The 13,920-nt window shown below is 43.4% G+C and overlaps 1 protein-coding gene across 4 annotated transcripts in view; it reads left to right on the top strand.

Annotated features, from left to right (window-relative positions):
- The window catches only part of LOC310988837 (extracellular sulfatase Sulf-2-like), a gene marked incomplete at its 3' end in the record, with an annotated part of 106,831 nt that overhangs the window by 33,759 nt on the left and 59,152 nt on the right, over positions 1-13,920 (top strand). For 3 of the 4 annotated variants that reach the window (XM_083975607.1, XM_083975610.1, XM_083975611.1), the window contains exon 2: positions 9,770-9,827. The exons of the other annotated variant lie outside the window; for it this stretch is intronic. The remainder of the gene's footprint in view (positions 1-9,769; positions 9,828-13,920) is intronic. 4 annotated transcript variants of the gene reach the window in all.

Here is a 13,920-nt window from a genome sequence, read left to right as displayed (position 1 = left end):
ACACACAGACCTGACAGGGTCCAGGTGGACTGTCTGTGGTCCACCGGTCCACCGGTCCACCTCAGCTCCTGGTCTGCTCTGACTGAATGAGCACAAGGCAGCGGTGGCTGTGATGAACTACGCACTACACTACAAGCAATAACTCCTTCGTTATAGCAGAGGTGATAATTACAGGTTTAATGAGCTAATCAACGTAAAATAAATTGGCTGAACTTTTTTGTTTTTATAACCAGCTTTTCAAATATTTATAACATATTAAATGATGATACAAATAAAACATTAAAACATCTCTGGGTGCTTGGACACAATCTGAATTTGCTGTGATTAATAAATCACAAGCTTATTTAATTAATCAATAATAAATTCTGACTGTTATTGGACTAGGTGTACTGTAGGCCCGGGACTCTGACACACTCAGCTGATTACCTGGTTAAATCTAAAGCAGCAGCCTCTCTAATAAATCCCACACTCATCAGTTAGAAGCTTCAAGTTGTGAATAAGCATCAGCAAATCAATCCTGACCTGCTGTCAGGTATAAACCCACTGCTGCTTATACACCAACAGTGTCTATAGGGCCATATAGTACCCTGTGTGTGTGTGTGTGTGTGTGTGTGTGTGTGTGTGTGTGTGTGTGTGTGTGTGTGTGTGTGTGTGTGTGTGTGTGTGTGTGTGTGTGTGTGTGTGTGTGTGTGTGTGTGTGTGTGTGTGTGTGTGTGTGTGTGTGTGTGTGTGTGTGTGTGTGTGTGTGTGTGTGTGTGTGTGTGTGTGTGTGTGTGTGTGTGTGTGTGTGTGTTCATGAATATGTGTGTACATGTACAGTACAAGTGGGGGTGTGTGTGTCCAGTGGTCATGTCCCAGCAGAGCTCTCCTGCTCTCCATCAGTCTATTTCTGTCTCTGAGTAGGCAGGATGGATGAACTGCCCGGAGGGATGGAGAGAGGGATGAAAAGAGTGGAAGATGGAGAGAGAGAGAGAGAGAGAGAGAGATGGAAATAGGGGAGGAGGTGAAGGAAGAGGAGAGTGCGTGTGTGTGATGTATTTTTGTCCTCTATTGTTTGATCGACCTGTGTCGCTTGGTGAAGCTCTTTGTGTTGAGTCTGGTTTGTTTACAGCTTGTAATAAAGTAATTGGAGCTGAAGCTGGTGAGGATGGACAGAGACACAGAAGGAGGGGGGGGGGGGGTGTATGTAATACTGTAATGAAAGATGTAAACAGGCTGGGGATGGAGAGAGTGAGAGAGGAGGAGGAGGAGGAGGAGGAAAGTAGTTGATCAGTTCAAAAAGTCGACAGTGATAAGAGAGATATGATGAAATCTCCTTTCGGTGGAGTTGACCATTGACCGCTGCCCTGTCGTCCACACAACAACAACGTAACCCTGAAGTTTTCCAAAATATAAATGGTGCTTGAAAACTGCAAAAGAAATGCGTTTAAAAAAGCAAACCAAGTTGTGTGGACTGGCTGTGTGTACGGTGAATACAACGGCATGATAGTGAGTTACAAGTGTAATTGACCTTGCTGTGTTTGTTAGCAGCTGTTTGCTGTCCTTGTTCATAGTTCTGTGTGCAACTGCAGTGTGAACAATCACACACATGGCCATTTGATGAGTGTTTTCAAGAGTGGAAACCTGGATGGAGCTCATTGTCATTTCAAAATGAAAAGAGTCGGAAAAAAACATGATGGAAATAGGACTGCTCTGTGTTTCCTGTATTCGTTTCTGTTATGCTTCACGAACGGCTTCTTAAAATCCGACTCCATTTCTCTTTTTCTTTGTCTATGTTTTATTGATAGCTCAACTTTTCACCTAGTTTTCTACCAAGAGTAAAACATTTAATGCAATATTTCCAGCTTTAATTCTTTAAATTTATAATTTTCTATAATTCCACTCAGGTTTCTTAAAGGGAGAGTAGCATTTTTTAAAGTGGGGTTGTATGATCTACAAATAGCCCCTAAGTACTTTAATTGCAGTAGAAGACTCTCTGCACTCCTCCCGTTAGCAACGCCAGCCCATAGCCCTGCCCAGAGATTTACAACATACAGTGTTGTGAACAGACCCAAAGAAACGGCCTATTTTCACGGCCTAAAAGAGGTTTTACCTGAAAACAAATACACAGTTCCATTGTTCGCTATAATATCATTTTTTCCAGCCCTTCAAAGTGCAGGAAAAACGCAGTTTTTATTTGGACCTATAACCAACTCCGTATCCCTCCGCCCAAGGGTAGCGCCCGCCGATCAGCAGTTGGTTAGCTCCAAATAAAAACTGTGTTTTTCCTGCACTTTGAAGGGGCTGGAAAAAATTATATTATAGCAAACAATGGGTTGTAAATCTCTGGGCAGGGCTATGGGCTGGCGTTGCTAACGGGAGGAGTGCAGAGAGTCTTCTACTGCAATTAAAGTACTTAGGGGCTATTTGTAGATCATACAACCCCACTTTAAAAAAAATGCTACTATCCCTTTAAGCACAAATTGAAACAGGTGGAAAGAAGTCTACAACGGAGATGAGTTTAGGCTAAACGTCAAAGTCAGCATGACAGCATCAGGTGTGTTTCAGCAGATTGTAGCTTAGTGATGCATCTTTTGCCTGTGGTGTTTTTTTTCTGCTCATGTTCACACTGAGAGGAGACGCCACAGGAGGAAGAAGAATTCAGCTGGAAGAGAAGCTCAGCGTAAAAACAAAGAGAAAATACTATCAGACAGCACCGGGATGGAAAATATGAAATGTCTAATTTAGCATTCATGGGGTATTGATTTTAAAGTTCTCCCCTTAATAGTAAAGGTATCATGGACAGAAATTCAATAAGGCAGAACTATATATAAACTTTAGCTGAGCGGAATTATCAATGTGTTCAGGTGTCTTCCTGATTTCATCTCGCAGGTTTGAACATGAAAATCAAAATGTCAGCCAGCGTTCCCTCTCAATGAACACATCAGTTTATCTCAGTGTCAGACATCTCACTACCCCTGTCAGGTATGTGCTAAATCACTCCCTTAGATTATGAGTGTAATTTCACATTATCATTAATATCAATGGACTGCCATTGATTTTCATTCTCACACTGTGTGAGCAGGACCACACTCACTGACTAGTGCTTCAAAGGGCATCTACATAAAAGTAACCTTAAAGGGATAGTTAAACATTTTGGCAAATTGGCCCATTGCCATAATCACTAAAGTCATAGCAGTAGGTTTGTTACCTTTAATTGTCTGTGCAAGCTATTTTTAGAATGGCGGAGCAGAGCCGCAAGCTGCTCAGAGCTACGCTACGGAGGCTGATGGGATTTCTTGGTTTTCCTCTTCAAACTCATCAAATACACAATCCAACAACTCCACAACGCTCTGGTGGACAAGTTGTCACCTGCACATTCACCACGCTATGAGATAATAACACAACGTTACCAGACAGAGTTGTTTCAGAGGTAAATTCATGCAAAACCGCTGTTGTGCGTTTCCGTCGGGGGCAGGTTTTCGGCAAGCAGTCTCTGCATTTACCTCTAAAGCAACTCTGTCTGGTAACGTTGTGTTATTATCTCATAGCGTGGTGAATGTGCAGGTCACAACTTGTCCACCAGAGCGTTTTGGAGTTGTTGGATTGTGTATTTGATGAGCTTGATTAGGGAAACCAAGGAATCCCATGAGCCTCCGTAGCGTAGCTCTGAGCAGCTCACGGCTCTGCTCCGCCGTTCTAAAAATAGCTTGCACAGAAAATAGAAATAGACCCGACCCAGTACAGGAGGATGGCGTCTGTTTGAGCCTGAGCTGAGGTTAGTAAAGCTGATTAGGGATGCTAGCTAATCAGCTTTTTTAAGCTAATGAGAAGTTTCTTTTGGAGTTGGTATAGAAATGAATGATTGAATAAAAACTAACTGACTATGCCTATGTTCGTGCTCAAGTGTCACGCAGGTGAAAGAGGAAGGAGAAGCAAGAGAGCAGCAAGGACAGGAGGGTGTTCCACGCTTCCTCTTCTTTAGCATAGATAACAAAGGCATGGCAGAGCGTTGTCGCAGAAACATTATTCCAGCCTTCAGGTTTAGGAGCAGAGTCGTGACCCGACGGAGGCGGACCGAGGCGGTGAATCCACAGAGCGGCTGAGAGAGGCAGCAGCTGCTTCTCCTCCTGCTCTGAGGGAAACAGCTGCTAGTATGGTGGAGAGTATATCGCCTCAGGGACTCACAGTGACACACACACACACACACACATACACACTCACTCAGTGCTCTCCTGTGTGTAGGTCAGCGGGCTACCAGGTGTAGGTGGAGGACAGGTGAGAGGAAAGAGGAGGTGGGAGAGCAGAGGGAGGTGAGGAGGAGGAGGAGGAGGAGGAGGAGGAGGAGGAGGTGTGTAAGTCATGACTGCTGCTTCATTCAGCCCCCCAGCTATTTGTAACAAAAAGATAAATAAATAAAATAAAAGACAAATGTCTCCTGCTCTGTGGAGGACAAACTAAATCTTCCCTCTGGCTCTCTGCCGCTGCTGTTTCAGAAACTCTACACCAGAGAGGGAGATTACAACAGCGCAGAGACAGACTGGAGATCAGTCCTGGGAAAGACTGTGTCCTCGGACTCTGTGATGATTTAACGCTTCTATGTAACACCCAGAAAACAAACCTCAGTCTTCAGTGACATCAGTCTATGAGCCTGATATGTCCCCCGTTAAAGATCCCATATTATACTCTTTTTACTCAATTTAACTCAGCTGTCAGACGTCCAACTAAACTGTATTTTAAATGTATTGCCCCAAACTGATCCGTGGTCCTGAATGTCGGCTGTCTAAAAGTCGCTCAAATGAGCTCTACTGAGAACAAGCTGTTTCTGTGCCTGCACCTTTAAGTAGCATGGTTACTGTACACGGCAAAGATTATTGCCACTTTATGACTTAAAATTGGTTGGTATTTCATCAATTTAGCTCAGGAGTTTCTGCAGCCATAGAAATAGACGTGGTAGGCGTATGATCACGCTGAGGGTCCGGCCTCACTCCCGTTGTGACATCACCACAGGAGCTGAGTCTGAACAGCCTGTATGAGCACCGTTTTACCAGTCGGTGGGCTGCAGAGTCGATGCAGGACCCGTTTGCTTTCCTCATTCTAGGAGTTGGTAGGCTCAGGGAGGACCAGTTTATGTATGTAGAGACAAGAAAAAAACTGTTTTTCATAATATGGGACCTTTAATAATACTGAACACAACAGTTACAAAACACAGATGCAGTGACCCAGGTAGAGGAAGGAAGTCCACTGACCTTCACACAGGAGATGATGACAATCTTCACAGGTTGATTCAGGTTTAATGAACCAATCAATGATCCAATAAGGAAAAAGGTTTTTGCTGCAAATAGTTAGAATAGCCCCCCCCCCCCCCCCCACACACACACACACACTGAAGTGGTGCAGAGTAGAGAAGAAGAGTTGCCTGAAGAGATTCTCCATTTCCTGTCAGCTGCGCCAACTTCCTGTCACCATATTGATTTACTGTTCCATTACTCTACCTGTGGAGCTGTGTGTGTGCGTGCCGTGTGTGTGTGTGCGTGCATGCATTTGTGTGTGTGTGTGTGTGTGTGTTTCCCCAAAGGCTTGCATCTCTGGCATACTGCCTCACTGGAGTAATTACAACACACAAACACACAGATACAGTCTCAGGTGGTGGATGAGCAGTAGCAGTTGTTACCGTGGTGTCACTATCGCCGTGCCAACTTACCGACCATCAGGGGGTGTGTTTTTTCTCGGTGTGTTTGTCTGTGTGTGTGTGTCTTTAAAAGCAGAGTTTGCCTTTTCAAACTGCTGACAAAAGCCCATTTAAAGCAGAAAGAGTTTTCTGACCTGTATAATAGAGGCTTTACATGAATTATTACCATGTGATTGCATCATTTGCCTAACAACGTTTTTATTGCTGTCGATGCTTCCTGATGAAAAAAATGAAGATGAATTGTTATTGTTGGTGGAAAACCGCAATTAGTGATCAGAAAGGGCTCATTCAACTGGCATTTTAAAGGTCCAGTGTGTAAAATCTTCCACGACTGGGACGACTAGGAGTATTTCAAGAGCATGGAGTGATGAGGTGAAGATCTAAAGTTAAACCATAGGAATAATGATTCATGGTGTTCAAGATCTTTTACAAATCAAAGACCAAAATTGAACTTTTTGTCCTACATGCAACACACTAGGCTATGTGTGGCAGAAAGAATGAGATAGAAGTGTAAAAGCATATAAAAACATAAGGAGGCAGAAAAAGACTTGAGACTGGGACGGCGGTTCACCTTCCAGCAGGACAACCACCCTGAACACACAACCAGAGCTACAATGGACTGGTTTACATCAAAGCATATCCATGTGTTAGAACAGCCCAGTCAAAGTCCAGACTTGAATCCTACTGAGAATCTGTAGCAAGATGCTCTCCATGTAATCTGACTCAACTGGAGCTGTTCTGCAGGGGTCATTCCTATGTTCCCACAGCCTTATGTTCCCACATTTCTAACTTTTGTTGTCACTGAAAATTAGGCCCTATGTTCCCACAGCCCTTTGGTCCCACCATTGGTTGGGTTTAGGCAATGAAGAAAAGAGTTGGTTAAGTTTAGTAAAAAGACCCGGTAGAGGCTAGACAGGCCAGATAGATAGAGTCCAGATAGGTAGAGAGAGTCCAGTGGGAACATAGGGCCTAATTTTGAGAAAAATCTTAGAACTGTGGGAACATAGGGCTGTGGGAACATAAGGCTGTGGGAACATAGGCATGGACCCGTTCTGCAAAGAAAAATGGGCGTAAATGTCAGTCTATAGATGTGCAAAGCTGGTAGAGACACACCTTGAAAGACTTGCAGCTGTAATTGCAGCGAATATGCACACCACACTTTTCAGATTTTTATTTGTAAGAAACACCATGTATCACCATGTATGTATTTTCCTTCCACTTCACAATAATGCTCTAGGCCTACTTTGTGTTGGTCTATCACATAAAATCCAAATAAAATACATTTAAGTTTGTTGTTGTAACGTGACAAAATGTGGGAAAGTTCAAGGGGTAGGAATACTTTTGCAAGGCACTGTATTTTAAACAAGAAGTCTTGAAGGCTTCAGGAGGTGTGCAGAAAACAAACTGGATTATTTCCCCGTGAAACATAAAGCTACTGGAGGTCTGGAACCACTGAGCGTGGACAGGTTGGTCTCACAGCTGAGCTCTAATGAGCCTGTAACGTGAGTCTATTTTAGTTGGTGCAACAGGAAAACATTTACATGCCTCGGGCTGCGGGCCGGTCACAGTTCACACGTTCTAAACAAGAGGAAACACGAACACGACAAGTGTTTTTCTGTCGACGGAGATTCGCTGAATCAGACCTGTGAGCTGGAACACGATCACACCATTAAACGTTAACGACATGAAACCGCATGAAAGGACTGGATCTAAAATAAACTGTGTGGAGACAAAGTGAGGCCTGCTTTGTCTGGAAAAGAAATCCACAGAGAGTGTTGGGAGGGAGGGTCCCTGAAGGTCTCACACAGTGACAACGTATGACCTGTATCAACACTTTGGGATAAAACACTGTATTCAGTGATTTCTTTTTCCTCTCCATCAGGAGCTGATTTAGCTGCTACTGTAGTTACGTGTAGAATAAGTAACTGAAAGACCAAAAAGTCAGTTTATCCAGCATTTTATCTTTAAGGCTATGAACAAGGAATACAACTGTCACTGTGTCAATCATGTTTGCACACAAACTGCAGACCTATCCAGACATGTTTGGTTTTTCGCATCTGATTTTTGGGGCTACGATTCGATTCAAAATCGATTTTCGATTCAAATCGATTTGATTCCTAATGATTTCTGCTTCAGTCTATCGGTGTGCAAAGGATCCTCATGATCTACTCCAGTCTGCTTTGCAAGACAGAATGACTAAAGCGTCTTTATTTATTTAGTTTTAAACATTTATCCATGCTTAGATGGAATTGTTGAAACTGTTGCATAAAAGCAATATCACATATTGCTTAAGTAACAAAATTAAAAGTGCCTCTTTATTAAAAAAAATAGTGCAGTTAAACATGCTGCCTTTTAAATTCTAAGGAAATGGAGACCGACAGCCAGCAGATTTGTTTCATTTTTTTATTTTTTAAAATCGATTTTGGGACATTTTATATCGATTCTGAATCGTATTAAATGAGAATTGCGATTCTTATGTGGATTGATATTTTGGCACACCCCTACACAACACAATTAATTGCAAATGACACTAACATTTCCTACTAATTCAATGTTACATTTGACATAAACCGAATTTAACCCAGTTACTGTGCATTTACAGTACCTTTACACAGCCATGTGGTGAGCTGCTACTTTTTTGCAGCATGTTTTACAGGCTGGAGAGCTGCTGTTGATTTTTACGTTTGTTTGGAGGGAATGATTCCTGTTGTGTCCATGTTGACCATGTTCCAGTTAGGAGCTGGTACCGAGCCAGAAAAGCAACCTTTGTATCAGCTGTTGTTGTTGTTGTTAGCATTGTTAGCTAGGCCAGCAGATAACAACACTTTATGTGCAGAAAAGCAACAAAAGAGCAAAGAAGAGCTAAACTGTCGGTGGGACAAAAGAACCAGACTCGGTGGCTGGTTTCTGTTGATGTGAGAAACTTGGTACTCATAAAATCCAACTTCCAAGTTTAACGCACCATAAAAGTCTTAACGTTGTTTAATGTTAATGTTGTTGTCTTTTTGGGCACAACCTGCTTTTGTCAATGAATATGAGGTGACTATATCTGACAAAACGATCTCAGCCATCATTTAATTCTATTTTTCTGCTTTCAGTTGTATCACATGGTTTTTATCGGCAGGTTAAAGGGATATTTCAACAATTTGGCAAATTTGTCTATTGCCATAATCCCTATAGTTTTAGGAGTAGGTTCCTTAATTGTCGGTGCAAGCTGTTTTTAGATCAGCAGGGCAGCGACGCGAGCTACATGGTATTTCCACGTTTCCCTCATCAAACTAAATAATCCAACAACTCCAAAACACTCTGGTGGACAAGTTGTGACCTGCACAGCTATGAAATAATAACGTATTACATAACATTATAACACATAAAGCAAATACTCAGAACTGCTTGCTTTTGAAATCACTCCACCCAGCAGCAGATTCTGAAATGTAGTTCCGGCAACGCATTTGCCTCGGAAACAACGCTGTCCCGTAACGTTCCATTTCCATCATAGCGTGGTGAAGTTTGGAGTTGTTGGATTGTGTATTTAGTTTGATGAGGGAAACGTGGAAATACTGTGCAGCTTGCGTCTCTGCCCCGCTGATCTCAAAACAGCTTGCACCGACAATTAAAGGTAACTCCTAAGACTATAGGGGATTATGGCAATAGGCTAATTTGCCAAAATGTTGAAATATCCCTTTAAGTTGAGCTGGATGACATGAAACTTTTTCAGTCATGTCTTTTAAGTTCTGTCTCACACAACTTTCAAAGTAACTGCTCACATTTTAGCTTCTCTGTTCTCTGAACGACATCATGGCGAACTACATTAAGTACTGTGCCTGAACGCACCCACCACACACACACACACACACACACACACACACACACACACACACACACACACACACACACACACACACACACACACACACACACACACACAGCAGTGGAGCTGCTGCTGCTGGGACGTGTTGCGACTGTTAATCGTTGACCTTGGAAACGGTCAAAGTAGAACATTTCCACTCCCGTCATAACTGCAGGGGGCGCTGTCACGGCAACCTCACTCTGTTTGTGCTGTTTACTGATGTTGTGTCTCTGTTGTGTTTGTTTCAGGTCTCTGCTGAGCTCAACACTGTCAAACACTGATTACACTCCAGAGCATCTGCACAAGGTAACACACGCACACACACGCACACACTCTCACACAAAACCAATTAGTAATTGCTCTGTGTGCGTGTGTGTGTGTGTGTGATGAATTCTTTGGTTTGTCGGACCGCTACAACTGGTTAGTCACCACATCCATCATCAAAACACACACACACACACACACACACATTTACACACAAACCACTGAGGTGTGTGTTTCTCATCTGTATCCATGGTTACATTTGGGTACATTTGATGTGTGAAAAAGCTTTTACACAGCTGATGGTTTGTGTTGTTTTGTGTGTTGTGCAGCAGCAGTAGCCGTGTGTGAATCGGTGTATGTGTGGTGTGTGTGTGTGTGTGTGTGTGTGTGTGCGCGCTCTGCAGGTTATGTTGTTTTCATGTTTGAATGTGTCTGACAGAGCAGCCAGAGGTCAGAAGGTCAAGCAGCGCTGCAGCTAGTCCGCTAACTGATTAGTTCAGCCTGCTGCTGGCAACAAGGCTGACTGCGGGAGGCGCACACACACACACACACAGACACACACACATTCACACATACACACTTGGCCAAATGATGCCAGAGGCCCAGTAGGCTGTGGCGTGCCATTGCTCTCTCTCTCTCTCAGTGGATCTTGTTTCTGAGGCGCCTCAGTGGCTCAGTCACTGCACAAGCTGGAAACGTTCCCATTCCTCCTCCTCCTCCTCCTCCTCCTCCTCCTCCTCCTCCTCCTCCTCCTCCTCCGCTTTACACGATCAGAAGTTGAAATCTGAGCGTGCTGTTCATGTTTCTGCCGTTTGATGTAGCTTATACATTTAAAACCTTTGGAGCGGCTTGGATGTGTTGATGTGAGAACTCAGCTGCTGGCTCAGCCCGGGGATCACGTGACCCTCGACGTGGAGCCGATCACCTGCGCCGCAGCCTGAGGAGGATAACTGCTGGTCTTGCACTTCGCTTCACGCTGTGCGACGATGCAAAGCAACACAAATTCGGCGGGGAACTCTTTTTTATATGTAGGGTTTTTATCAGTTGAAAGGTTTTGCACAGCGGAGGGCCAGGAGCCACGTCAGCTCTGAGCTGAGCATCTATCCATCTCCTTCTTCTTTCATCCAAACCTGAGGAGCTTGACTACACCTCAGTGAGAGGCTGACTGTGGTCAGTCCTCACTGATTTTACACATGAGAATCAGTGATGATCCGTTTGATCCATTCAGTCTTTAAAACCCTCCTGGCAAAAAAGTTCTGAAATGCTTTAAAGGGATAGTAGCATTTTTTTTAAAGTGGGGTTGTATGATCTACAAAGCCCTGCCCAGAGATTTACAAAATACATTGTTGTGAATGGACCCAAATTTTTTCCAGCCCCTGAATGTGCAGGAAAAACGCAGTTTTTATTTGGAGCTAACCAACTGCTGATCGGCGGGCGCTAACCCTGGGTGGAGGGATACGTGAGTTGGTTAGGTTAGGTAAAAATTATATTATAGCGAACAATGGAACTGTGTATTTTTTTTCACGTAAAACCTATTTTAGGCCGTTTCTTTGGGTCCATTCACAACAATGTATTTTGTAAATCTCTGGGCAGGGCTATGGGCTGGCATTGCTAACGGGAGGAGTGTAGAGAGTCTTCTACTGCAATTAAAGTACTTAAGGGCTATTTGTAGATCATACAACCCCACTTTAAAAAAAATGCTACTATCCCTTTAAACTCTTTAAAAGGTAGAAATTAACCTTCATTCTGGATGTTCCATTCAGATCCATTCACTGCCATGTTCCACAGCTGAGGACCGCATCACATCTGCATTAACGTGGGTCTGCAATTGCAAACTCTAGTCTACATGATACTGTGCAACAGTTCACACCTGGCTTTAAAATGCCTCTTCAATGACTTGAGATTAGATTTTCACTTCCTTTGTATGCTGTCAGAGTGACAGTGAGAGAGAGAGAGAGAGAATAATTGAATTGAATTGGATTGAGAGAGCCTAGTGGGACACTGAGGGCTTCATGCACAGCTCTTACAGTGAAACAAGGTTTTATCAATTTGAAATAGTTAAATATTTTTGGTTCATTATAAACTATAAACGGCTTCATTCAAAGTGCTAAAAGAACATGGCACCATGTGGCCCCAGACCACTTCCTGGTGTGGTCTGAGTTATCAGATCTCAGATGCATCCTGGGTATGTTCACAGCTGAACTTAAAGCTGACGACCTGTGAAAAGAGACGGATGTTTATCAGCCCCTGGGTAGTGTGAGGGGTGTTAGAGTGTGAACTATTAAATACACAGTTTCAATACTAAATACAAGCTTCCGTATTGCGTTCATTAAAACATGATATCTTTTTTTGAGTTGAGACACATTTAAGAAATGAGCCCAGAGGTCAGTGATGCGATGTGGTTACGATGCTCCATGGCCATGTCTTAATTCTGAGAATTAAGTCAGAATTCTGAGTTTAAAGCCAGAATTCTGAGATTGAAGTGAGAATTCTGAGAAAAAAAGTCAGAATTCACTTTTCCACAGTGACCCTTATCCTCTTCCGTAGGCGGACTTCTGTTGAAGAAGTAGGCCTAGTTATTCTAACCCAAATCCTTATCTTCTCCTAAACCTAGCCCAGCCCTGACCATCATTACAGTAACCATGGCAATGAAGGCAGGCATGCCAGTCTCGTCATATTATGTGTGTGGTCTATTATTGTAGCCATGATAACAAAGGTTACTACTATCTACTGTACCGTGGTGTATGGGTGGGTGGGGGCTTCTTCTCTCAGATGGTTGTTCAGATTAAAGGACTAGTTGTAATACTCAGAGTCTCAATGTGAATGAATGTTCACTGGAGGAAATAATGAGTTGTGGCTCAGTTGTTATTCAGTCTTGTGGTGGGTGATGTACAGAGTCCAGACAGCGAGACACACTCTCTCACACATCCCCCAAACACCACTGTTGTTCAGTGTCAGTTTCCTCTTCCTCCTCTAGCAGCAGACGAGCCGACAGGCCCGGTCTGATGTGACAGACCCAGCCTCGGTGCGTCTCTCACACTGCGGTGGGAGGAGAAGCTTTCAGACCAATCAGCATCAACAATTTGTAGAAACAACTCTGTTACAATGGTCTGAAATAAACAGAATGAGAATGTGCAGGTCTGAGGGGAGTGGATTCCTTTTGACGTGTTTGGAAAGCCGGTTGAATCTGAGGGTCGGAAAAGTTGGGTTTGACTTTCTCATAATAAAAATGATCAGGAACGAGGAAGTAGAGCTTTTGGTAGGGACTACTTTCAGCTGTGGATTAATCTGGTGAGCATTGAGGGCAGCTGGACAGATTGTGTGTGCGGGATCAAACTAAACTACAGTGTATGTTCATGGTGATGAAGGAACATGTCGCACAACAGCATGTGTACTGTGGAAAACCATTTACACAGCTGGGCTCAGGCCTCTCACCACCTTAAACAACTCACATGTCTCACAACCTCTGGATTTGAGTGAATCGTTCTCTATTCAAGCTCCCAACTGATTTTGGTGAGTCAGGTCCTTTAACTGAAGAAAGATGGATGGATGGATGGATAGATGGATGGATGGATGGAGAGATGGATAGATGGATGGAGAGATGGATGGATGGATGGATGGATAGATAGATGGATGGATAGATAGATAGATAGATAGATAGATAGATAGATAGATAGATAGATAGATAGATAGATAGATACATACATAGATACTGTCTGTGTATCGGTGGCTGCTCTTTCATCTCCATTAGTCAATGATAATCGGCATCATTCATGGTTGCCATGACGATGTCACTTGAAAAGAGTTGAGAGGGAGATGTTCTTTTAGCCAGTCGGACTTTCTCTCTCTCCTGTGTCCCCTTTTCTGAACTCTCTCCATCATCTGTGTTGTAGGACTGGATTTGAATCTGAAAGCTCTTTTGTTGTTCGCCTGAAAGGAGCTCCTGCTCGTGCACACACACACACACACACACACACACACAGCAAGGACTCAATCAGCCAAATCAGTGCAGCAGTAACTGTGGAGAATACAGAGCAGCGGAGCTGATTTCTCTCTGCTCTTCAACCCCACAACAAACGCATTTCTATATTGGCTGCACTTGTTAAAAAAAGACAAAGCATCAGGAAACAGTGCA

The sequence above is a fragment of the Trachurus trachurus genome (genome assembly GCF_905171665.1).
Source record: "Trachurus trachurus genome assembly, chromosome: 7".
Taxonomy (NCBI): domain Eukaryota; kingdom Metazoa; phylum Chordata; class Actinopteri; order Carangiformes; family Carangidae; genus Trachurus; species Trachurus trachurus.
Note: the sequence above shows the minus strand (reverse complement) of the source record. Positions and strands in the feature narration are given on the sequence as shown.